The sequence below is a fragment of the Podarcis melisellensis genome, assembly GCF_964234715.1.
Source record: "Podarcis melisellensis genome assembly, chromosome: 6".
Taxonomy (NCBI): Eukaryota; Metazoa; Chordata; class Lepidosauria; order Squamata; family Lacertidae; genus Podarcis; species Podarcis melisellensis.
This window is the reverse complement of record NC_138538.1, coordinates 73,144,646-73,169,639: the sequence shown is the minus strand read 5'-3', so window position 1 is coordinate 73,169,639 and position 24,994 is coordinate 73,144,646. Positions and strand designations below refer to the sequence as shown.

The window sequence follows — 24,994 nt, the reverse complement described above, 5'->3', positions numbered from 1 at the left end:
AAGAATGAAAACCTCCAAAACCAGAGGTAGCTATTATTCTGGATGAATTATTCCACTGATAAAACGTGTGTTCGGTTGTGTAGATGTGCTTGTAGACTGGACTGGAAGGGTTGGGCTTTAGAGGAAAACCGATCCAATGGAGAAAGAGAGAGAGAGAGAGAGAGAGAGAGAGAGAGAGAGAGAGAGAGAGAGAGAGAGAGAAACAACAGCCCAGTTAATTGCCTCTTGATAAGGATCGTTTTATATTTCTGTAAAGAGGATTGTAACTTTTGATTCTCTGTCAGGTATGATTCCCGCAGTGATAGTTGGCCGCACTTCATACAGCGCAAGCGAAGAGTCAATCAATAATATGCAAAATGCCCTATTAGGAGATACTAAGGCAGACTAATTATTAATCGCTCGCTTAAAGGTAATTGAAGAGCGTTTGATTTGTCCTGTTTAAAAAGCATTAAAGGGGAAAAATCGGAGTCGTAGGCGTAAGATGGGGCGGGGAGTTGATCTGTTTTGCCTTGGTGACTTGCATACATTTCCACGTGTGCAGTTGAGGAATCAAATATTTCTCAACAAGGTAAAGGGATGGGAAAGCAAGAAACGTCCATGCAAACCTCCCACCCACCCTTCTAAAAACAATAATGTTGTCACTGGGGTCTGGGGTCTGAGGACTGCACGCCACTCCTCCTTCGGGAGAACATCGCTACGTGAAAATTCTTGTTTAAATTCTTTTTAAGGGACAATCCCAGGTCAGTGACGTCATCTGACTTTGCACTGGGTGCCTCAACTCAAAAGTAAGGAAATGGTGTTGCACCGAAGGGGGTGAGGTAGCAGCTGTCATTCCAGGGCCGCAAAGGAGGGCGAAGAGGAGTTGATGCTTTGATAGCCCAGCTCGCCTCTCCACGCCCCGCCCTCCTAGGCAAAGGACAGAGTTGAAGATTTGCAATGCGAGTTGCTCTTTGCCCTTTAGAGCAATCTGGACGAGCTTCCTCAGATGAGCATATGGAGTGGCTGACTATGACCACTGGGTGGTAAAGCTATCCACGTCGGAGGGCGGGAGGCTAGCCATACAATGCAAATCTGACTCAGTGCAGCTCTTTCTTTGGCTGGAGGCAACCAGCGACGTCCCCTTCTTCCCTTCTCTGGTGGTGATTTCCTTTCCATCTTTCAAATCATCGTGGTGACAGCAGGATAAGCCAGGTGGTGTGCCATTCAGAAGCATCAGTGATACTCCCCGGCTGTTTGGGAGCTGAGGGTCCGTCCATATTATAGCATACAGCAGATTCCCTCTGGAACTAGGCTTTCTAGCACCCGACAATGCTTTTCTGATGGTTCTGGTGTCATGGGGTGTGCCTTAAATCAGAGATTGCCCACGTTGTACCTCCAAGTGCTGTTGAACTACAACTCCCGTCATCCCTGACCATGGGCCACCTTGGCTAGGGCACTGTGGTCCAAAGACACATGGACGGCACTCTGCTGACTACCCTCGCCTTAAATCAGAAGTGGGAGGCGTTTGGCCCTCCATATGTTCATGAACTCCCTTCATCCCTGGTTATAGGCCTTGCTTTCTGAGGCTGATGGGAGCTGTAGTTCACCTGGAGCGCCGAAGGTTCTCTACACCTGCCTTAACTCAAAGGAGAGTAACTCCGATGTAGCAGAAAGAACACGGGGGACAGGAAGGATTTCCGTTTGAGATGGCGGAGTACATACTGGGTCCCCGTCTCAAGCCTCTCTCGGGCACACCCGTCCTGTACTTTCAGAGGAGGGCAGACTTAAGGCTCGTCAGATCTTTGATTTTCACTAGAACCCCATGATCTTACCAACCAGGGCCAGGTCTTTTAGAATTCAAATGTGCCTCTGAGCACATTCCGAGCCCAGGAAATTGCTCTCAGGACCAGAACTAAACTAAGATCACCCTTCTTTTGCACGAAATTCTACGCCTGCCCTGGCTAGCTTTCTTCATTTCAGCAGCCTTATGTAGGTAGGAGAAGCCATTTTGTTGATATTGCTAATAAAAGGGAGTCAGAAGCCCTTGGCGATCCACTGCAGGTCCCCAAGAGATCCCGACCAACCTACCCCTGCTTTAGAAACCCTTTGAGGAGGGATGAGGGAATCGGTGACTTCTCCGGGTGTTGAAAAGTGCAGGACTGTAGCCGGACCCGAAACAGCCTTTTCTCAGATGCACCTGGGAGTTAATTAACTACCTTCTGTGTGTAGCGAATGAAAATAACACGCGCTCTGTGCATGTTCAGGAGCCTCCTCTCCCACGTCACAACATTCCACCAGGCATATGCTGCGGATGCTGAACCCTCGCGTTGACGGGAGGCTCAAGGAGGAGTCCTTTAAACGAAGCCAAGGAGGAAGGAATAGCAAGGAACGAGAAGGCAGGCCGCAATGTTGGCCTGTAAGGAGTGGAAAAGCGAAGTCCGGATCCAGCGATGGGAATACCATCAGCCCTCGTGGTGATCTCGAGCCCAGCGTGCCCAGAGGGGGGAAAAGCCCAACCGCCTAGAGATGCCGATTGATGGGCGGAGCCGCAAGAGCCTCATTGACAGGCAAGTCACGGAGCAGCTAAAGGGCAGCGCTCAAAGGCCAGCGAGCAGCACATCCCTCCAGTGGCAGCGGGCGGGCCAACTCCGAGGCAGAGAGGGCGGGGGGGGGGTGGCTTCCAGGCAGGAGGCAAAAGCACGGGACGTGGATAGCAGCGCTGAAGAGGAGACAGAAGGAAGGAGATTTTCAGATCTACTGCCTGGATGCTGAGGCTCTGTCAGCTTCCTTTGATCTCTCGTCCTCGCCTTTCTCCCTCTCCATCCCTTACATGCACGCGCACGAGTTCACCCTACGGCTGCCAGACGTTCCTTCTTTTAGAGGGAAACCCACTTCTGCTCCCGAGAACAACTTCTTCTACTCAGAAAGTTGACGACGGTGGTGGTGCTGCCAAATTTTCACACGGTGGCTACTACCGCTCCCGGACAAGCCATCTCTGGGATAGCTCAGTCGGCAGAGCATGAGACTCTTAATATCAGGGCGTTGACTAAATGATCCTCGTGGTCCCTTCTATGATTCTTTGATGATACGGTCAGCCTTCCGTGAGCTCAGTCGTCCATGCCCTTGCCCTTTTGATCATTTGCTTCTCTTTTCCCGTTTTGATGAAGGAGGGCAAGGTTAGACAATGTTCACAGCTGGGCAGCATTGACCAGAATTCGGCATTGGAAGGGATACCGTCTAGAGAGCCTCTTTTGAACTAGGCCAAACAAGTCACACCCAACCCCATAATCTTATCTGGGAGACACACTTGATCAGGGGTAGTAGGTAACCTAAGGCCCGGGGGCCGGATGCGGCCCAACTGCCTTCTCAATCCAGCTGGCAGACGAACCGGGAATCAGCGTGTATTTACATGAGTAGAATGTGTCCTTAAAATGTGTCTCTGTGTTATTTGTGGGGCCTGCCTGGTGTTTTTACAAGAGTAGGATGTGTGCTTTTATTTATTTTATTTTATTTATGGGGCATAGGAATTTGTTCATTTTTCCCCCTTCAAAATTTAGTCCAGCCCCCCACAAGGTCTGAGGGACAGTGGACCAGCCCTCTGCTGAAAAAGTCTGCTGACCCTTGATCCTGGACACGGCTTGCTTTCTGATGTGTAAACGTTTGGCCATTCCAAATGCATGATTTTATTTTATTGAACAGACTCTGGATCCTGCATAATTGTGAACCAGACCTCTTACACAGTTTGCCAGAGAGGTCCTTGTTTTGTATCTCTGTGTGCTTTAAATGATGCTCTTGCAAGCCCTATCATAATATCAGCTGCAGCCAATCCATTAGGGCAAATAGGCAAGGCTGGCACAAGACATTTTGGCACCGGAGGTGAACCACAAAATGGCATCCCCCTCCCTGCCAGGGAAGAAGGAGGAAAATAGAGGTCAACTTCAGGGACAAAGGGGGAAGAAAGGTCTACATCAGGATCCACTGCCGCTGTGGATCCTGCCACCTGAGGCAGTTGCCCCACCTTGTCTCATGGGTGGGCCGGCCCTGCAAATAGGCCACCATCCTACCAACCTCAGCCAGCTCCACCCAACTGCCTTCTTATATTCAGTCCATACACAAGAAGAGCCTGCTGGATCAGACCAATGGTCCAGCATCATGTTCTCACAGTGGCCAACCAGCAAGCAGAATTTGGGCACACGAGCCCTCTCAGCTCCAGTAGTTTCCAGCAACTGGTGTTCAGAAGCATTGCTGCCTCCAACTGTGGCAGTGTGAACAGGTATTTTCTTTTCTCTGTCCCCAGTCTTTCAAGACTGAGCAGTCCAAGGTGTTGGTAGGATGAGAGCCAATTCCTTGGCCTGAGGTCCCTTTAGCTCTCTCAGTAATATAGTTGAGGCCGCCCCCAATGAGTTAATGGGCATTGCCATTCAAATGGTGTGTGCATGCTGCATCTTGTGATTGATTATGATGAGCTGGGCTTACAAGAACCCCCTGATATTTTATTCAAGTTGGCACCTGTGGTTAGGAGCCTTGAGTATCAGCTTAGTCTCAGTGTTGGCACTGCAGAAGTCAGCAGGGAGGAGGATGGTGGCCAAACTAAGACTCCTGGGCTCTGCCTGTCATTGGCTCTGCATACACTTCCTATCAGGGTCTTCGCTTTCCTCCTCTCCAGTTCCAATGCGCACCTGTCATACAGCAGTCCGCATAACAGGGCACAACGACACATGACCCATGTTTGAATCTCATCCTGGTCTATGCAGATGGCAGTAGAGGTGTGGCCTGTTTCGACTCAGGCCCATACTGGTACCCAATTACCAAGTAGGCAGAGTAGCCACCAACCCAGGGGTGCCAACTTGAATAAAATATTAGAGGGAGGGGGCCAGGTAAGCCTTGTCCTGCAGAATCGATCACATAACATGGTGCACAGACACCATTCAAATGGCAATGCCCATTAATTTTGGGGGCCCCTGGGCACCTCAAATATTTTATTTGGGGAGGCCAAAGACCTCTCGGTCCCTGGGAGTTGGCTCCTATTCACCAGTCTATGGGCCCTACGCCTTTTATGGGCCCCATGGCAACGGGTAAAAAAAAGAGAAAATTTGATCTTGAAAGAAAATTGCAATCAAGCTTTCTTAGTTCAATGTTATACCACTAGAGATTTCGACTGCCTACGGATCTCCACAGGGTTTAATCCGGCACTGGCGCAAGCCTCGCCTTCTCCTTTTTGACCCGCGTGGGGCTCATCAAACTCCCGCCTGCCTCTGCACACACTTCCAGCGGATCGTTAATTTCCTTTGTGCGCTGGTTTCCAGCAGACAGCTACTGATTTACGCAGCACGGGTGACTACGATCGCACGCACGCATACACGTGTGTTGTTGTTGTTGTTTTTCGGTGACCCGGCAGCGTTTGGGTCTCTGAAGGAGCGCTTCTCGTGGAGAGAGCGATGACACGTGTACATCCCCAAAGGACGCCTGACTCGTATCTTTTTGCCAAGCAGAGCAAAAGCATGCCCAATTAAAGGGAAGCTCCTTTGAAAGCGGGGACTTTCCTTCCTTCCCTGTGGACTACCTTGCAAGCGGGACTGGGTGGCTGGTCTCCCTTCCTAGCCGGTTCAAGCGACGCACCCATCCCGCCTGCTTCGAGCCCAAACGGAACTCTGTTCGGCAGAGCGAAGGAGCCCCCTGCTGGCCAGACGGCGTTAGGCGCGCAGAGGCGAAGCTTGCTTACAAAGAGCCTGGGCGGGTCCGCAGAGTGAATGGAGCCGAGGCAGTCTGGGCTGTGAGATGCTGGACAGAAACCCATAGAGCTCGTTGAGGGCGTCAGCCGCCGGCTCCCCCCCCCCCCCGCTTCTGAAGCCTTGAAGGAAACACTGAATTAACAGCTGGACGGCTGTGAGCAGAAATCCTAGATTTCCGTTGTTTGTGGCCTTAGTTGAGCGTTTTTAGGATTCATCAGCCTCATACTTCGGGGTACGTGAGGGTACAGGTATCAATGCATCCCTCGTATATCTATTTTTTTTAATCCTCTTGAGAAATAAGTGATATTGCAGATTCTCCCCCCCCCCCCCCACTTTTGGGTAGGTAAGTTCGTTTGTTTTCCTTAGAGAAGCAGCATGAAGTTCATATTTTCCATATGCTGCAATAGTTCTTATGTTGGACACATCTTTTTTTGTTTTGTTTCTGTTGTTAATGGGAAAGAGCTTTACTTATTTGTTTATATCTACTGATTTATGGGAAGTCTGTGAAGTCTTTGGCTTTGGTGTTACCCTTTAGGGCTGCAAACCTATCCCCTTATCCCTGGCCCATTGAATTCAATGGAAGTTCTTTCCAGGTATATGTAGTCAGGCTTCCAGCCTAAGACAGAGTACGCAAAATTTGTTTAAAGCACATTACTTTTCCCAAAGAATCCTGGGAATTGTAGTTTGCTGGAGTCTCCGGGGAAAGTAATGTGCTTTAAACGTTCCTGAAATGTATGGTGTGCAGCCATGGAGCTACAGCCCCCAGCCTTTGCCTTCTGTTTTCTCTGGTTTGGATTTGAATTTAGTTTAGATTCATCCCTATGACTTTTGCTCATGTGACTAAACAGAATCTCACCTTGTTTAAACTTTGCGTGTTAACCAGGAATTCCAAACCGTTGTGGTCTGAGTGTCACAGTAGCCTTTCTCCTGAGATAGGAAAACATGCAGCGTGTGGTCCAGAGTGTGAGATGTGAGCAGTGAACTCTTCAGTTCAAATGTTAACATAGCCAAAAACTCCCTTGGCGGCCTTAGGCAAAAAAGCCCCCACTATGTCTTCTTCCCTTCCTTGCTTGAAAATGAGTATACTAATACCTGCACCCTTTGTTATATTAAGGTAAGGATTACGGGGATAATGTGTGAGAGAAGCACTGGACATTTTAAAGCTCTGTGTATTGCAGCCTTATAAATTTACCCACTCTCCTGCAAAATAGTAGCTAGCTAGGAGTTGCACTGCGTTTTTGCACTAGCCATTATGGCTAGCCATACTGGCTAACTAGTCATGTCCATCGTGGAAATAGAAGATACTAGCCTTTTAGGCTAAAGGGGAAATTGACACCTGCTAAGCAGGCAGGCAGTCAATCAGTAGTATGGTATCCATTCCTGCCAACCTCTCCCCCACCCTTTTCATGCCTCTTCTGGTTCTGGAAAACCCTGGGGGAGGGTCACAAGAGAAGAGACCTGTGACTCTTAACCAGTCTGCCTCATCTCTGCCTCTTGGCTTCCCTCTTCTCATTCTCGTGCTTCAGCTTCTCCCACTGATTCTGGACTGCTTTCTGCCACAGACTCTCCCAGCTCATGAAGCCCTGTTACCTCTTCAGCTTCCAATGCCACCTCTTCTTAGTCTTCTCCCCCTGACCACTCATCATCATCCCACCACCACTCCCCAGGCTTTGAGCTTTCTTCCCTTGATGGTTCCTCCCACCATTCCCTTGTGTTCCACCAATCCATGACACCAAGGCTGTCCAGAAAAGAATGTGGCCATCTCGCGGAATTTTCCCTTTCAACCCTATTTCAGCACCTCAGGACTTCTCCATCTAATTATACCAGGCCTTGTTTACCTTCCAACCTCTCTTGTAGCCTACAATCACAACCTCAGTCCCCTGGCCTGCTAGTCTCCCTCCCTCCCCCCCTCTCTCTTACACACACAGCTCCTCCTCCTGACCCCAGATGTTATGTGTGGCTGATTATCACCAATAAGTGTTGGGAAATATTTGACTCTCATCAATGGAAAGTCTTTCCACTGTCAGCTGCTATCAGCTCAGCTGTGACTGAGCTGAAGTACACAATAGGCCAGTGGAGGGGGGGGGGGGAGGTCAGGCATGCTGTCCCAAGAGGTTGATATGATCAAATCCTTTTAGCGAAACAAGCATTTGCTTCAGCACATTTGATAGTACTGTGTTTGACAGCCTTCTCTTCCTTGCAGACAAGTGGTTTGAAGAAACACTGACCAACAGCTACCGTGAGCCTTTTGTTTTTCTTTGGGGGGGTTTGGTGAAGAGATGAGTGGATCTCTGTCCGTGACACAGCATTACACTGGCGTGGTCTCAACTCTCTCCCTCCGCCAAGCAGCAGAATGGAATGGCTGATCCCACAACACAATGTTAATTCAGTTGTGCTTAGGCCCTGTTTAATCTGTCTGGTGCTAGGCAGTCATATTTTGTCTGGGTAATTTCATCTCTGTGAAATTTTTATTCTCCACTTGTGAGATCTGCTGTTGGATGGTTTCTTCTCATGTGATCAGTGTTGTATAAATTGCCTCAGATGTGTTATACATTGCTGCAAATTGGTGCTGTCACCAATTAAGAGCGGTGGACTTGTAATCTGGTGAACCGGGTTCGCGTCTTCGCCCCTCCACATGCAGTTGCTGGGTGACCTTGGGCCAGTCACACTTCTTTGAAGTCTCTCCGCCCCACTCACCTCACAGAGTGTTTGTTGTGGGGGAGGAAGGGAAAGGAGATTGTTAGCCGCTTTGAGACTCCTTAAGGTAGTGATAAAGTGGAATATCAAATCCAAACTCCTCCTCCTCCTCTTCTTTTTCCTTCTCTGTGGTGGCACCCTTCTTGTGGAAACCCCTACTTGGTCACACCCAGAAGGGAGGTGGCTCTCACAGGTATGGCAGGAAGTCCTCTCTGTTGGAGCCACATTCCTCTGTGTGGCCATTCTACCAAACAGGAAATGTTGGACTTAACTGCTCTGTGTATATATCCCACACTAGTCCAGCATCCCGTTCTCACAGTGGCCAGCCAGATGCCTGCAGAAGCCTGCAAGCAGGACCTGGGCTCAGGAGCATGCTCTCCTCCTGCAGCTTCCAGCAACTGGAAGGATATTGCTTTTGACTGTGGATGACGGGCTGACGCATGCCAAATGAGGAAGCCTGGCAAGCCAAATTAGGCCTATGGGTTGGCCGCTCTAGTAGAAAGAATCTTCTGTATGATACAGAGCGATAAGAGAGAGCAGAAAGAGTCTTGAAATTGTCCATCCATCCACAGTGAGCACCTGGGCCAGGAAACCATACAGGTTGCCTGCGCACAGCCTTCCCCCACTATGCTGATCTCCCTTGCATATGCCTTTCTATTTAATTATAGTACTTATTGCTCCATTTGGTTCTGTTCCATACCAATTGGCACGTGCAAACCTGTCGTTTTCTTTTGGTAAATGCATTTCTACTTGTTTAGGAAGTGCATAATCGGTCATCCAAGTCCGTGGACTCTGACGATCTCGAACAGCTGTCATTTATTCTCCAGCACTAAATGACTTTACCCTGTAGGTGTGCCTTGCGAAGTGTTAACTCCCCCAGCAGTGTGGACGATGCAGAAGTACTTTACGATGGAATAAGCTGCTGTTTGATAGCGTGGGTGCGAACTGCCCTGGCACTTAGAAATCCATACCAAAAGAGATGCTTTGGTATATGCATTTTAATTCCGGATCAGGGCCTCCATCAGTAAATAAGTGCATCCTGTTTGATCCCCTTTAAAAACCGTGTTCTTGGTGATAAAAGCAAAACATGTAGAACATCAGAGTCAAACATGCTGTAATTGAATTCTAGAAAGCAAGTGTTCCTCTTGGCTAGTATTCCTACAGGCCTCTTCAAAATATGGAAATATATTGGTGTGTCCTGGAAAAGGCAAAGGAAAAAAACAAACCTTCCTAAAAAAAAAACCCCACACAAAATCCAGCAGTTTTGGACACTTAGTTGACATATGTCTCATTATCTTACACCAGAAATGTGACAATGAGTGACAGGAGTCAGCCGAGAGATTTCAAGTGATGATAAAGGCAGCAAAGCTTCCCAGAAACACCGAGTCTAGTTCTTAATAGCTACATGCTTCTTTACATGCATCCTAATAATTTGACATTTATAATTCACTGTGCTGTTGAATTCCTTATCGTTTTCTTACTGTCAGCCCCTTCACATTTGGAAATAAATGTCCTTCCTAATTATTACGTGTAGTTGAACTCCTAACATTCTTTTTTTAATCTACCTTGTATTATTCCCCCCCCCCCAATCCCATGAACAAAATGGGAACTAGGAAACTATTAATGCTCAGTGCCCTTTCATTAAAATTTAAACTCACACCGGTCTTAAATGTCATGCTAAAAAAAAAAAAAAAGTAACACAGCTTATAGCTCATTAATGTTTGTTAGTAAAGCAGGGCACATGCCACCGATTTAAAAATCATGCTTTATTATGGACTGAAAGCAAGTTTCCATGACCCGTTTTTCTTCTCATCCAAAGAGACTGTTGTGTGCAGCTCTTGAAGTAATCATCGTCCTTGCTAACCACCTCCTTCTGTGCTGCTGGCTCTCAGACTCTGGGATTGTTGAAATATATACAGCAAGAATTCAAGTCTTGTGATTCAAATTGGGTCTGCTAGACCCAATTTTTTTAAGCAATGTGGACTAAAGTCACTTGTGGGGCTCCTCCAGGATTAGGGGACCTGAAGCTTAAGCTTCATTCATTTCATAATAGATCCATCCGTGGTTGGAAGTGACTTCAAAGGACCTCTGGTTCAACCCCTGAAAACCAATGCTACAACATCCCTGATAAGTGACCATCCAGTTTGTGATCAGAAGGTGCAAGAGACCAACAAAACTGCTGAAGTTTAAGCAGGTCTAGGTCTGGTCAGCGTCCGGATGAGAACTACATGCACACAGTTTTTGGTTCCATGATGGAGGAAAGGTCAATGCAAAAACAGAAATCAAATAAATACATCCAACTTCTCCAGCCAAGGTGGTTCCACCTCATTCTAAGGCAGACCATACATGTCCCTTCTAAGAGTAGGAATTGGGGAGAATTCAGTTCAGTTCACATTTTAATGCAAGCCTATTTAATTTGCTTCCCTGAAAAGACATGTGAAGTGAGATGCAGTTATCTCTAAACATGCATACAGAAATGCAGATATATGTAACATGCATAGATCTGTGGAAAAGGACATACTGAAACATATTATAGTTAGGTGAGATTGCTTGCAGAATGTGTACACTGAGGAATTGCATACAAAAATTCCAACGTTGGGAGAAAGCACACCAAAATGGTGACGAATTTTCACGAGGACTTAAAAGCAACTTTGTAAATCAATGCAGAAATGTGGCAAGCCAACCTTAAGAATGGAAAAGAGAGGAGCTTGTCTATGAGGCCTGCCATGTGGCTAACATGTAAATAATGCCAAGATAACATTATTATCCATGGTTTTCAATTATAGCTGCCAAATCTTGTCATTAAAAAAAACAACAACACCCCACCCCAAACATCAAATAATAGTTGCTTTGTGCCTTTTTGTACTTGCATATATTGAACAGTGCCAAAATTTCCAGCCCAAACTGGGAATGCTTCTTAGTCTGCTACATTTATCTCCAGGCATGATTTATATGTTCTATTTTCTCCAGATCAGTGACGGGGATGCATTCTTGAAGAGTAAAAATAAATATGAGACAACTACACCCCATTAAACATTTTTTATCTGCTTGTAGAATTGGGAAGCAGGTAATTCTTAGTGTCACATTTCTCAGAAGGTTTTCTTTAAAACACACACACACACACACACCAAAACAACTTCAAATCACTTCAATGTATTCCATGGCACTGCCAGTTAAATTTCATGAATTATGAAATGCTGCCTCAGACCTGTATAGTGAGTTCTTTTTCTTGACATGGGGTTGGAATAGCTAGATCGGAGATGGGAAACATATTTCAGGCTGATGGCTGCATTCCATTCCGGGGGACCTTTTGTGGGGCACATGTTGGTCGTGACTGGGGCCAGAGGTGAAAGTGGGCAGAGGAATGATGGAGAATATTATCTTTGTATTTTCTACACCTACACACCACTATTTATCCTCCATCCAGACAAGTGAGAAGCGCCATCAGAGTTCAAGGACATATTCCTGCAATGCAAAAAAACTCAAGGAGAAAGGGTGTCCCTTGGTAGAGTCTCAAAGGCCAGACAAGAAGGGCTTCTTGGCAAAGTAGCTAAATTGCAGCTCAGAAGCCAAACCATGTGCAATACCGACTCTTTTCTTGAAATTAAAACAATGTCCAAACACTCGTTAAAATATTCAAAAGCTTTTACTTGCAGAACATATAGCTAAAGAAGAATATATGCAAAGTAGTAGTAGTAGTAGTGGTAGAAGAAGAAGAAGAGTTTGGATTTGATATCCTGCCTTTCACTCCCTTTAAGGAGTCTCAAAGTGGCTAACATTCTCCTTTCCCTTCCTCCCCCACAACAAACTGTGAGGTGAGTGGGGCTGAGAGACTTCAAGGAAGTGTGACTAGCCCAAGGTCACCCAGCAGTTGCATGTGGAGGAGCGGAGACGCGAACCCGGTTCCCCAGATTAAAAGACTACCATTCTTAACCACTACACCACACTGGCTCTCAGTATTTACATTCACATGTTTATCCAAGCATGGGCTTTAGTTTTTCCTCGTTGAAGATTACAGCTTCTTCCTTAAGCCTTCAAACTGTGTCTTTCTCTCTTTCTAGTCCTTGCACTCAGCCTTCTGTATTTTATCCAGATAGGCCATGCAGTTCCTTCTGAGAGGTCTCCACATTCTCCTTCCAGCAGACTTCTACTTACTGCTTCTTTGGGAGAATATCAACTTCTGTACTTCTTTCTGTCACATACATTCACACAGAAACATTAGCACTCCTCTATTGCGTTGATCTAACACTGCCTTATCTTCAGTGTTCACGGAGGTGCAGCCATTACAGTCATGTCACTCACACACAGAACAAAATGGAGAACGTAATAAGATACCTCCTGTGTGACTAAAGTTAACCAAACACACAAGAGTTACTGGGGAACATCCCAGAATTAAACACACACAATGCATTCAAGCATTCCCAATTTCAGTAAATTAAATCACTATAGTTAAAAGAGCCTAGGACCGCATTTGGTTCCCAGGTACAATATTCCCCATCGCTGAGTTAGATGATAGTGATTTTATGCTCATACATAGTTGAAGCTAAATCTGCTGGAGTATCCCTTGGGTGTGGTATTTAGCTTAGTAGAGGATATGGCTAATTGGACAGGCTACTATGTAAGCCTGTATCAGGCTGCAACCCTCAACACACTTCCTTAGCAGTCCCATTTTGCTCAGTGGCACTGCCTTCTTTTTGGATATTGCCTCACAGAGTTGAGCATGCAGACCCTCTCCTCTCGCTTGAGTTCTCTGGATTGCACGGGCTGGCCCTTTGCTTTTTAAGCATAATGTTTGCAGCCTGGAATAAAATTTGCAATTAAATTTTACTCTTTGCAGTTACAATGGGCGAAACGCTGTGGATGCCAACAGCTGGGGACTGCCAATGTTGAGACTTATTCAATTTCCATATAATGGGTAGAAACAACCTCCATTATTGCAGCAATCTGTTGCCTTTCCCATTAAGGTTCCAAACTTCAATTTTTCCAAATGAGACGGTGATGCTAACCTCTACAAAATTTCTGCTGTCTCCAGAATGCGACTGCTTGGTAGAAAGGATTTTTCAGATACTGAAATTACAAAGATATTGTCAGTTAAGAGATCTAACCATGATGGAGAAAATGATTGAGAGTTACTATAATACTCGTGTGCTGGAATATAGAACCTTTAAAGATCAAAGTAGATGGGAAATGGGCTTAGGTAGGGCTATTACAGAAGATCATGGAAGAGGATTGTAAATATACATATAGATCTACTTGATTATTATGCCCTTGAATCTGGGGGGGGGGGAGGTACTAATAACACAGTGGAATATTTATGCATGAACTAGATAACAGTAGTGAGAAACCTATGGCATTCCAGATGTACATGAACTCCAACTCCCATCAGCCCTACACAACATGGCCAATGGCCAGGGGCTGTTTTGAACCTGTCCATTTTCTGATCAAGTTCTGATCATAACTCAAACTTGGTCCATTGTGGCTCAGCCCAATCTGGTGGCTTGTGAAAATAACATGATTGCTTTTGATCCTCTTGACATTGTTGCAAGTATGGCTATTGTTGCTTATGTAATGGCTACTGTTGTTAACTGTACTGCTACTGTTATTCATTGCACATCATCAAGTAGCCATTTGCATGCCCTCTGGGGATCACCTGCCTTGTGGTACCACAGTAATTTTGAAGTGTCCCTTTCTTCTTCCCACAGAATATTCCAGAGCTTGCATTAAGTGTTGATTATTGGAAAATTACTTAGAATCCCTAGTCAGGGATGATGGGAGTTGTAGTCCAACAACTTCCCCACACTTGCTTTGCAGCATAGTTGACTGACTTTCAAAAAGATATTAGCAGAATTACAGAGTCAAGTGAAATAACATCTGATTCCTAAAAGTGCAGATAAAACTGAAGTTAGAAGGTAGGGCTAAGTTGAAACGACTAACAATTGCTATGCACATTTTTGGAAGTGCTGAAAAACACTCTTTTTGGCAAAGACACTTGGAAACATGTTCATGCATTCAATTACTCTGCTCTCTGGCACTTATTTTCATTTAACTTCACATGTTGTGAATAGCATGTCTGCATAGCCAGTTCTGATTGGCTGTGTATTATTGTGACATCATTCCAGTCATTTCATAATCCCTTTTTTCACTAGTACTGTGGTACCTCAGGTTAAGTACTTAATTCATTCCGGAGGGCTGTTCTTAACCTGAAACTGTACTTAACCTGAAGCACCACTTTAGCTAATGGGGCCTCCCGCCGCTGCTGCGTCGCCACTGCACAATTTCTGTTCTCATCCTGAAGCAAAGTTCTTAACCCGAGATAATATTTCTGGGTTAGCGTAGTCTGTAACCTTAGGCGTATGTAACCTGAAGCGTATGTACCCGAGGTAGCACTGTAAAATTAAAGGGACCCCTGACCCCTTCACTAGGATCACCCATTTAACTAATCTAAAAGCATTGCTGTTTCTCTCAGTTATATCAATTTGTCCACATCATCATGCAGCCAGGTGTTGGGGTATGTGCTTATCTTCACCCTTAACTTCTCTCTCCTCTCTCTCTCTCTCTCTCTCTCTCTCTCTCTCTCTCTCTCTCTCTGTGTGTGTGTGTGTATGAAGCTTCAGCAAAGCGGTGAAGCTCACCAACGCAAAACAGTGTTGTTTTAAACAGAGCTGTTTTGCTTAGCACATCCAAGACACACTATATACAGGCTAGGTAAAGGGATCCCTGACTGTGAGGTCCAGTCGCAGACTACTCTGGGGTTGTGGTGCTCATCTCACTTTATTGGCTGAGGGAGCCGGCGTACAGTTTCCGGGTCATGTGCCAGCATGACTAAGCCGCTTCTGGCGAACCAGGGCAGTGCACGGAAACGCCGTTTACCTTCCCACCGGAGCACTTTGGCATGTTTTCGAACTGCTAGGTTGGCAGGAGCTGGGACCAAGCAACGGGAGTTCACCCCATCATGGGGATTCGAACTGCCGACCTTCTGATTGGCAAGCCCTAGGCTCTGTGGTGTAGACCACAGCGCCACCCGCGTCCCAGTATATACAGGTTACATGAAGGCTTTTCTCCCTCTGTTCCCTGAGGAGTTTGTGTACTTACTGAACAAAATCCACCCACAAGATCTAAACCAACTCACACATAGTCCTGCAGCAGGTTCTAAATTCTTCATGTGTGAGTTCGCAATGTGCCTGGGCCTCACAGCCTATGGGAGATAGACAACTCCCTTCTGTGCATTTCACAGGAAGTAGATACCCTTTTCTGGGAAAAAGACTCTTGTATACATTACATTGAGGAGGTACCATCTTATTACAGGTTGAGTTAAAGCAGTGTTGGCAACACAGGGCAAGCAAGGACCCGTTGTTTTTCAGGTTTATGCCCCTGATATACCTAGAACATTTGTTCATTCAACTGTTTATAACAATAGTTGCTCAATCCTATGCCTGTCTGGCATCGGTCCCATTGAGCTCAATGAGAATGTCTTCCAATGTAGTATGCAGACAATGCAATCTCTGTGTTTAGCACAGGAAAGCAGTGTTTCATATGGTTCACTTAAGACTTACCATGTAGTTAAAAGTGTGTGTAGAAGGTTTGCCTCCGTACTCTACCACAACAGCACCCCTGACAGGAACATGAAAAGAGGATCTAGAAGTCACACCTGCTTCCACTACCAAAGTTTCCTTGTGGTGCATGAAAACATCATCAGAGAACACTTTGTCCTAGCATATAACAAGATTATCTGACTTACACAGGCAATATACCATATTTTTCCATGTATAACACGCCCCCGTGTATAAGACGACCCCTATTTTTGGGGACTCCAAATTAAGGAAATGGGGGAGGGGGAGATTGCTCAGAGTTGTTGAGCTTCTGGGGGGGAATTGCCGACAACCGCTCACCTGCCTGACCAGCGCTGACAGTCACACTCCTCACTGAAGCCACCAATCATCTGCCCGCTTGCCACCAGCTGCCGCCAATCACACGCCCAGTTGCTGCAGCAACAGCCAATCGCCAGCAGGCCTTGCTACAGCCACCAATCTCTGCTGACAATCTCCTGCTCACAGCTGCCACCAATCGCCTGTCCTGTTACTATCCGTGTATAAGATGACCCCCAATTTCTAGCATTTTTTATAATAAAAAAATCGTCTTATACACAGAAAAACACTGTAGTTCTTTGTAGGACTGGGATGAATAGATAAAGGATTAGATGTAGGTTTAGTCCTTGGCAATGAGCTAAGGAAGATTATCTATGTGACTACTTATTTAGGAATTTATATCCCACCCATCTAAAGCACACACATTACTCAGGGTACCTTACAATGATTAAAGTGACCAATTCACAATAAAATAAAAAATAAGCAAATCAAGCAATGTAAGATAAATCAGAGTCAGGCTCATCAGATAAATATAAGAATAAATAGATAAAATGTTATCTATCTGGTTATGCAAAGCCTGCCAGAATAATAAGAATAAAGTATTTATCAACTCATGGAGTGAGCAAGAGAGGAAGCCAACTGAGTTTCTTGAGACAAGGAATGTCACATTGTAGGTGTGGCCACTGAGAAAGCCCAGGCTTCCATCTTGGGTGGGACAGAGGGAAATACCTGTCCATCCAATCTTGGGGAGCAGGCAGGCTGCTATGGGAGGAGGAGGAGGAGGTACTTAAGGTCTAATCACAGGCACTTTTAATTGTGTCCAAAAACAAACTGGGTACCAATGCTGTTGCTGCTGGATACGTGTAGCATGGTCCTATGTGTGAGCATCCACAAACATACTTGTTTCCAAATTCTGAACCACCTGAAGTTTCTGAAGAGTCTTTAAAGGTAGTCATATGTAGAGCACATTGCAACAATGTATTACAAAGATAAGGCACATGTTGCCATGGCCAATTCTGGTCTTCTCAGGATTGGGTGCAATTGGCACACCAGCTGTACCTGAGCCAAGGCACTCCTGACTACAGCCACCATCTCATCATTCAGTGGAAAAGCAAATCCAGGAGCCTGAGTCTTCAAGATGAGTACTACCCCAATACAAAACAGGTTGATTGTCTATTCCAGAGTCCACCTTCCATCTACTAGAAGCTATGTCTGAATTCAGCCTCCTGAGAATTTCAGAGCATCAGCATATTTCCTGGTAATAAATAAAAACAAGGAATATAGCTGAATGTTGTGTGCATGCTGGTGACAATGCCACCCAAATTTCTGGATGACCTCTCCCAGAAGTTTCATGCAGATATTAAATAAAATGGAGGTTGTAACTGATCCCTCAGAGACACCATCCACTAGTGGTCAAAATGTCAAACAGGAGGCACCTAGTGTTACCTTCTGAAACTACCACCCAAGGATAGGAGAACTTTCATGGTTTTACCCTAACTCCATCCTTGCCTGGTAGACCAGAGAGGCACCATGGTCAAATGCCATTGAGAGCTCCATGATAGCCAATACCGCTGGCTAGATTCAACTGTAGCTCGTCTCCTAAGAAGACGAAAGCTGCCTCAGATCTAGACAATGCGGGGAAAGATTTAAGGCAAGAGCTTATGTCCAGGATACGAAGGCAATTAGGATCTGAGAATAGAACAAGGATAGTTCAGAAGAGAGTCAAAGTATAACCTGGAAAGAAACAGGACTCCATTCCTCTGCAGCCAAATACAAGCCAAGGGTGTGATCACATTATATGAGCTAGTGCATGTTATACTGCTGGTTTTGATCCTCAATTAAACAGTACATCATTGTTGTTTATTAGTTACTTATTTTGAACAGAGATTACTGTGTGAGTCTCTGTAATTGAAAAGATTGTGGGCATTTGAAGTGAGTGCTATCATGACCCCCACTTAATTCCCCCCCCAGTTTTCACTGGTGCATTTGAAAGCCTGCCCGTGTGCAAGAAAGAAGATCATGCGATTCCTGTCTCCAGTTTGTACCTATTCTTTTTTACATCTAAGGTGGGCCAACTTTCCTACCCATGTTTTCTGAAGAAGTTCAGAAAAGGAGAAAAATAATAATCAAAGGGATGGAGTGATTCCCCTGTGAAGTAAGGTTGCAGGTTTTGGGATGTTTAAAGAAAATGCAAGTTAAAGGTGACATGATGGAAGTTTATAAAATGATGCATGCCCTGAAGAAAGTCAATAGAAGCTTTTCTCCAGTCCATGAAGTTGGATGTTGGAAGATTCAGGATGGATAAAACAAAGCACCATATTTTCGCTCTATAAGACGCACCAGACCATAAGACGCACCTAGTTTTTGGAGGAGGAAAACAAGAAAAAATATATTCTGAATCTCAGAAGCCAGAACAGCAAGAGGGATCACTGCACAGCGATCCCTCTTACTGTTCTGGCTTCTGGGATAGCTGCGCAGCCTGCATTCGCTCCATAAGACACATTTCCCCTTACTTTTCAGGAGGGAAAAAAATGAGTCTTATGGAGCAAAAAATACGGTACTTTTTAATGTAATGAATAGTGAAACTATGGGACTCATTCTCACAGGAGTTCGTGATGGCCACCAAACTGGATGGATTTAAATGAAGATCAGACAAATTCATGGAGGAGAGGGCTATCAAGGGCTCCTAGCTGTGATGGCTGTACTTTTCCTCCCTCCACAGATTGGGGCAGCAATGCTTCTGAATATCAGTTGCTGGAAATCACAGGACAGGAGAGGGCTCTTGTGTTTGAATCCTGCTCCCTGGTTTCCCACAGGCATCTGGTTGGCCACTGTGAGAAGAGAGAACATCTAGCTGGGCTAGATGGGCCATTGGCTCATATGTTTTTATGTCAGGGCCCCCCTATAACTTTCATGGTTGTGCAGATGAGGAAATTTTGCAAGAGCTGGATTCCTTTTTTCACACCAGGAGCACTGCGACGTAATAAACTTCCTCTGTGACATGACTGATAAAAACGCTGGACGTCGCTGTTGAAAAGATGAGCCCCGAGGTGTCCCTTGCACCCAGTTGAACACGAGAACGTTTGCTCGCAGAAGTCTTTCCATCCGCCATTTCCATCGCTGAGATATGGAAATTATCTATGTGACATGTAGACAAATATGTAAATTATTCAAAGCCTTTCAGCTAATTATGCCCCATCTATGTTGCCTTAGGTTTTTCTGCCCCTGTTTGCAATCAGACAAAACCATCAGATTATTGCATTGTTCCACAGCAGGGTTTAAACACACACACACACACACACACACACACACACACACACATTTCTCAAAAGTACTTTTCACTTTCTCCCCCACAAATAAAAAAAAATGAAAAAGAAATCAATAGTAAAGAGGAGTCGATGGACAAGAGAAAGAAAGAGAGGGAGGGAGAGAGGGGGGGGGGAGAGAATGCATTCTACATTAAATTAGTGTGATGGAAAATGAATAAAAAATGATCACACCAGATATTCTTCCTTGAAAATTATTAAAATTCATAGCTCAGAGGTGTGAATGCTTCTTTAAGAAAGGTACTTATGTTATCCCCAAAATAGCACCAGCACCATGTGATGGTTTCAGTTGCTATGGTTACTACACATTTGTTATTTAATAGCAAAGAAAATAGATGCACAAAACATGCTAATTATAACTGGTACAATTTCCCCCCCAAATGTTTGAGATGAATATGCATACATGTTTTATGCATAAGGGACAGGAATGTCCTTCTCTGAGGATTCTGTATTTTCGGTGGTGGTGGGGAGAGTATTTCAGTACCTGCCTGGGAAATACTTATGTGGTTATTTCAACCCAGAGTATAAAGAGACGGGAAAATTGTAAGACAAGCACATTTTGTATGAAGTACAGTCGATTCCCCTTCCGACAGCATGGGGATGAGAGCATGAGAATCGAAAATGTTTCCTAATCTATTCAGTTCTGTTTATTACTGAGTGTTCTGAGAAAAGAAAAGCTGAACACATATACATGGATGCTCAAATCCTGTTGCAGAGAGCAAGCAAGTCAAGGCTTTATTGCAATTATTTTGGCCAAGTGCAATTTCATGGGCGTGCAGCTGTGGGTAATGGCTGGAGCTGTCCATTGAGGCCTCCAGTCTGATTACACTGCCAGTCTTGGGAGTTTTGCATCCCCTGTGTTAAAATAACCACATAAACAAATCCTGTCCCCACCTCCTCGCTTCCCTGCACAAGTGATTGGTGATTTTAGTATTAATGTGATGGATAGTATCAGAAGGCATCTGATGTAGCTACCTGGCTGAAGCTAAGCAGGTGTTGGTGTGGTTAGTTCCTGTGTGGGAAACCATATGGGAACCCAGTATATATTAGATTTTCCATATTTCACACAGTGAAAATCCAGACAGAAAAATTGTTGAGCTTTTTGGGCCAAATTGCAAAAAAACAAACAAACCCATTTTTGAGCTATTTTTATGGGGAAACGACAAAAATGGCACTGCTGACATGGGGCAACCCTAAATTACTTTGAGGTCCATCATGTAAAGAAAGGCTTGGCTAAAATTGTGACCCTCTATAAGTTGTAGGAGTCCTGTTGGACCATTGGTCATGCTGGCTGGGACTAATAGGGGTTGGCTTTCAACAGCAGGTTCAGAAGTTCCCCATCTATACATGAAGAAATCTGTAAATGAATAACGCAGTGTTTTATAGCTTTCTTACTCCCCCTCCTCAGAAAAAGGTGGGCGCAGAACCGATATGAGAATTTTGATGTCAAATGTTTTCCAAGTCGTCTTTCAATGCTCAAAGATTTCCTGAATAGTATTCAAATATTTTAAAGCTGCATTTGGGTTTAAGATACTTTATTTCCATATATTCAGAAGCTGATATTTGCTAGGGGGCGTGTACTTCTGTTTAGGCATTTGATAGCTGGAATATTTACTATTGCACAACATTGGAAATAAGACACTAACACAAAACTGCTCAGCTGAAGGGATTTGACCACATCCTTTAACATGGGCCCTGAAAGCTGGTGTTAAAGTCTTCTGAGAGCTTTATTGCAAAAGTAATTAGCTCCCACCAGATCTCTAACCAACTGTTTCTCCAAGAGAAATGTCTTGGAGAGATAGTGGGTATTTAGTATTGGGCAGTGCTTCGCAGCTGAGGCATTTATGAGATTTCATATTTTATGAAAAACAATCAGGAGATGCCAAGAATAAAGCATTCTAATTCTGAGGTGGTATTTTGAATCAAAAATACAGTCTTATCGGTGTGTCTGTTGGTGATTGGAAGCCAATTCTGGATCCACATGTCCTTCCACATTGGGGACATAGGTTTCTGGGTGGGAGTTGATCATGGTGAGGGTTTGCCAAACGTGCCTTCCTCTTAGCACGTTTCTCTCTTTTGTCCTGAGTTAGAGCGTCTTAAAGTTCATGACACCTTTGGTAAAGGCTGTTCTCCAATTGGAGCGCTCACAGGCCAGTATTTCCCAATTGTCAGTGTTTATACTACATTTTTAAAGATTTGCCTTGAGAGAGTCTTTAAACCTCCTTTGCTGACCACCAGCATTACGCTTTCCATTTTTTAGTTTGGAATAGAGGAGTTGCTTTGGAAGATGATAATCAGGCATCTGAACAACATGGTTAGTCCAGCGATGCTGATGCTGAAGATCACATAGCAAATGCTGACCTGTTTCGGCTCTAGAAAGGTGAATGGGGATAGTTTCTAAACATAAAATGAAGAATAATGTCCTATATGTACACACCAATTTTTGAATGATTGATTTTAGCGTTTTGAGAGACATAGTCAATTATACCCAGAGATGAAAAATGTCAAAGCAATGGCTTTTCTATACTTGATCAGCTATGTGGATCGCCAATTAAATAAGCATTGTAAGTAAATGCTAGCCTGGTAATCATACATGACTAGGAATTGCATGCTGGTCAGAGAGGTTGGAGCAATCTATTCCTCCTCTGCAAGAAACAAGCCTAGAGGGAGGAAGGCTTCTCTACACCCTTTGTAGAAATGCCAGCCCCCTACCATCAAGAAACTTTTGGGGGGCTTATTTATGAGACTGCATTAAATAATGCAAATTAGCTTATTAATTATTTCTGCAATGCAAGAAAGATAAAAAAGCAACTCCTCAAATAAGTGGTTATAACATCCTTGGGAATGTGTAGCGGCACTCTAATACCTTACAGTTAGCTGTGACTGGTGCATTTTTACTCTGAACCATAGAGTTGTGTGTGCTCAGATATGCACACCAATCCTTTCCTGTCTAGGGCTAGAACTCTAAACTTTGTATGCTGCACCATGGTGGTGACCCATAGAATTGCAGGCTGGAGCATCTCTCTACTGGTCACTGGAACCTCCTGCAAAGGATGGGCTGTAAAATATATTTTGTCTCACAACAATTTCCTTCCTAGATATGGTGTATTTCAGTGTCTCTTTGGCTTTGATTCCTGGTTTCATCCTTCGCCTGACTCTAGCATAATTCCTGGCTCTCCCCAGACTGCTAATTACGATGTATCCCTGTATACAGCCCGTGTCCAATATTTAAAAAATATACTTTAGGAAATCCACATTGCATTCATTTCATCTGGGTGCTCACGAATGTGCAGAATCTTGAATGCAATTAGAGTGGCCAGATTCTAAAACTTACAGAATGGCAAAAAAACAAAAACCCCACACCACACATTATGCCAACTTTTCAGGGATGTTATTACACCATAGCTGCAGCTATGGACATGAGTGGCGATTTTTTTAAGGGTTGAAATGTCAGACTGCTGCCTCTGAACATCTGGATTCCTGGTCTGTGCAGTCGTTTTAAGAGCAACAAATTAGCTGTGCAGCACTCATCTGCTAAGAAAATGGTCAATTATTTAAGACTTTAGATGAGCTGATGTTAGGAGCAAATCTGTCTAGCAGTTTTCAGACCTGTTATCCTGTGTGGGAGTGCGCACGATGCTTTCACAGTCGATGTGCGAACATCGGAGCCACATTTTTGCTTATTGCTCTGTTGCACACTTTACATGGTTGCATTTCGGAGAGATTATTAGTACAACCCCAGCCCTCACCAAATGAAGGGATGGAATCATTGGACCTGACAAGTTTTACAGAAGCCTGCATGATGATACTAGGACAGAATATGTACTTATTCACTCACTGGTGCCTGACATGGGTTCCAGGCTCTGTCACATGCACACCAAGCTACCTAGGAGTCACTTCTCACTTTCCTGTATAACTGTGGTAAGTGTGTGGGAATGAATATCACAACCACAAAACCACTGAACCCCCTTTCTGAGGTCACAGCTCATAAGGTTAAAGCCCATTGTGGGTTCCTGTCCTGATACACCTCCAGGAATTTCATTGCAGCTGCAGTTGCAGATATCATTAATTTTTCAACTGCTAGGACTCTCATATACCGGTAATTCGGACAAAAACAGAAACTGGAGCAGAAATTGCCAACAATCCCTTATTCATCCCATATGCACAGAATGGAAATCAATCCGGAGAATAAAATTGGTATTTGCTCTTCTTGTTGCTTTCAGTCTGCAAATGATATGTAATTGATTAGATTTCCTTCCCCCTTTGCACTGAATTTCCTTTGCATTGAAATGAATGGGGTGAAATAATATAATGTCCATGCAACTCATGTCATTTGCGTACTTATCCATGTCGATTAGTAAGTTACATAATTTCAGCACAGTGGACAGCAAGATGAATAACATAGCTTTTGGAGGGTGATGAATTGTAGCAGAACGGACAAATACAGAGTAAATAACAGAGGAATGGGAAAAGATGCCTTGGGAGGTCTGTGTCAACTGCAGTCCAGCTCTGGAGTAGTCCGTATGACTTCAGTTTGGCTATTTCAGAAATAGGTGGCATTGACTATTGGGTTCCTGAGAAGGCAGTGATGGATGTGGCTGGAGGGTAGTCGCATCCCAACCAGGCAATTATGGATGCATGTAGCAAAGCCCAAATTCCTATAAAGGCAGTTGCTTTGTGAGACTCTCCAGGGGGACTTACGAGTGCATGAGTATGCTGGACTTCCAAATGGCTGCAGTGAGGAATACAAACCCTTCAGTCCGTCTCTCATTTCTTTCAGTCACACCAGTTTCCATCCAAAGTACATGGCAGTCAGTTGCTGTATTTCAGATGTTCCAGCATGTCAGTGATATTGACTGAAAAGCCTTCTGCACAGCCTGCTGTCGGACTGATTGATACCAGCTATAACAATATCAAATGTTATGGCATCATAATTCCATTTGAAGCAAGAGGCAATCTTTGATCTTTTACTATCAAGAGATTACAATATATCCTTTGATAAATAATACCCTTCCACTGGTGTTGTAGAAAGTGCAGTTGTTAACCATTGAACAGCTACGATATTAATTGTAACAACAACAGCACACACACACACACAGAGAGAGAGAGATTGGAAGGCGTAACATTTTGAGAACAGAGAATGCAGCTGAGGTGCTTTTAAAATGCTTTTAGATAGCTTTTAATTGCTTTCAATATGTTTTCATTTCACTTTTAAGTTGCACTATTCTACCATGTTGATGATTGCTGCCCTGGGCACAGTACAGGTTGGAAATGTATAGGAAAATGTTGGGAGATTCATGTTCGGGCATGTTATATCTAATGGGGTAGAATGACCAAGTTTGACTATAGAGACATATCTTGGCAATTTTAGCTGTGACGAGCTCCCATCAGGGCT

At 44.6% G+C, this 24,994-nt stretch overlaps 1 long non-coding RNA gene across 1 annotated transcript in view; it reads left to right on the top strand.

Annotated features, from left to right (window-relative positions):
• The window catches only part of LOC309371571, a 49,142-nt gene that overhangs the window by 714 nt on the left and 23,434 nt on the right, over window positions 1-24,994 (top strand). The gene's annotated exons all lie outside the window — the stretch shown is intronic.